The 2,000-nt window shown below is 31.4% G+C and overlaps 1 long non-coding RNA gene across 1 annotated transcript; it reads left to right on the top strand.

Moving 5' to 3' along the window:
* Positions 1-1,229: 1,229 nt before the first annotated feature.
* LOC130222628 (uncharacterized) lies at positions 1,230-2,000 on the top strand. The gene is made up of 3 exons (XR_008836527.1): positions 1,230-1,369; positions 1,467-1,561; positions 1,916-2,000. It is a non-coding gene; the product is annotated as an uncharacterized LOC130222628 (long non-coding RNA).

Here is a 2,000-nt window from a genome sequence, read left to right as displayed (position 1 = left end):
GGAACTGAACCTGGTGGTTGCTTTCCTACTGTTGACTTTGGCTTCTCTCAAGTAGTTAGAGGCAGACTTTTAGTTCTTGTTTTACTGCAGTACATTCGGAAAATGCAGGTAGGTGGAAGCCTGTCATTCAGCAATGCTTTCTCTTGTTGAACTTTGCAAGGGAGACATTAAAATTAAATCTTAGAGTCAGTGCCCAAGTAGCATGCATTTTGAAAACTTGTTTTTAATCCATACTTTTGCCTAAAGCATTCATTACATTGTATTCTCAGAGCACCTGGATGCCTAAAGAGGAAATCCCAGCATTGTTTTAGACGTGAAATTGTATATTTCTTTTTTCAAATTGAAGGGAATGGTATCATTCGTTGCTTCATAGTATCATGGATTGCATTTTAGAGTATTCATATTTTTAAATAGATAAAATCACTTAATCAGACAACAATGTAAGCTTGGTAGTGCACTGTAAAAAATGAATCCTGAGGCTTGTAATTTTCATTAAAAAAATTAATGAGGTCATTAAAAATAATGAGCATATTTTCTTTAAAAAATTGATATTCTGGATTTATTATAAAATATTAAGAAGATTTCGCTAATATAACTAAGATTTTAATTTTACTTATTTTTTTAAGCAAACTAGTGCAATTACTAAGCTTAATTTGAGAAACCAGTTAAGCTAATAAAATTGAGGAAAGATGGCTTCACGTTTATTTTAAGAAAATTCACTCAATTATGTGGATTTGATTGAGATGTTTGCATTTGAATCTCAACAACGGCAGTGATCAGACGACATTTTGAAGGAGCAGATCAACAGCGAGCATGTTAAGAGGTAAGCATTAACTAAATTAATTTATCATTTTATTGTCTTAAATAAGCTCTTTCAGGAAAGACACATGCTGTTCAAGCTTGTTCAGGAGCTTAGTTTTGCCATATGATGTATATAGGGATACACGGGTATTTTTAACCACCCATTCCTATTTGAAATTGATTTGCTTCAATGTTCATTCTGAATTATATAATGAAGTTGAACAAATTTTTTGCATCGTAATATTTAACAGCAATGATCAGGCAACAGTTAAGCAGACGAACAACAGTGAGCTTGTTAAGTGGTAAATCTAAGCTAAGCTAAGCTAAGTTAGCTAGCTATTCAATGGGGTTTATGTACAGCTAGTGCTTTTCCATTTCATAAGGTTCCTTTTACAGCATTGCTGATGTAATGTAATGAACTGTTTATATATAATACTGTACATAAATACTAATATTTGTTTGCTTCATTTTTCAGTTTAATGAAGAAAACTTTCGCAGAGTTTTCCCACTAAAGAGGAGCAGTTTATTGAGGCAGATTTTGCTAAAGAGAATGGGTGCCATACATCAGGTATTTTTAATAATGTTATTTGTGTATTATTATTATTATTATTATTATTATTATTATTATTATTATTATTACTAATTTCTACACTTTTTTGCATCAGACCTCACATTAAATCAGGGATGAAACGAGAGATGTCGTCCTCTGTTGCTGGTTTATCTGTATGAATAAGATGAAGAGCTCATCCAGGAGTGCAATGTACTGTAAGTGTCTCAAACTGTTTCAGATATTTATGATCTTTCGAAAACTGCATTTTATATTTTTGCATGCTTACAAAAAAATATATAGCTCAAGCATTACACTGTTGAATGCACTATTCCTTGTATAAACATGGTATGTTTTTATAAATGTCTGTACACTAGTATACATTTAAACACTCTGTCCATTATAAGTCAAAATACTCAAACATTATGAAGAATTACTGTTCACAGATATAAAAAGAAATGATTTATTTCATTAATATATTTCCTTAATGTGTTTTAGTAAACCTTAAACATTTGAAATGTACAACTGCATAATTTCAATATAATAAACGTAATGCTTATTTTACAGTGTGGGAATGCACAGAGAATTGCTGTCTGTCAGAGGGATGACCAACCATGAGGACTTCTGCATTGTCTTGGAGGATAAGTGAGTC

The sequence above is a fragment of the Danio aesculapii genome, chromosome 4 (genome assembly GCF_903798145.1).
Source record: "Danio aesculapii chromosome 4, fDanAes4.1, whole genome shotgun sequence".
NCBI classification, from domain to species: domain Eukaryota; kingdom Metazoa; phylum Chordata; class Actinopteri; order Cypriniformes; family Danionidae; genus Danio; species Danio aesculapii.
This window is presented reverse-complemented; position numbering and strand designations above follow the sequence as displayed.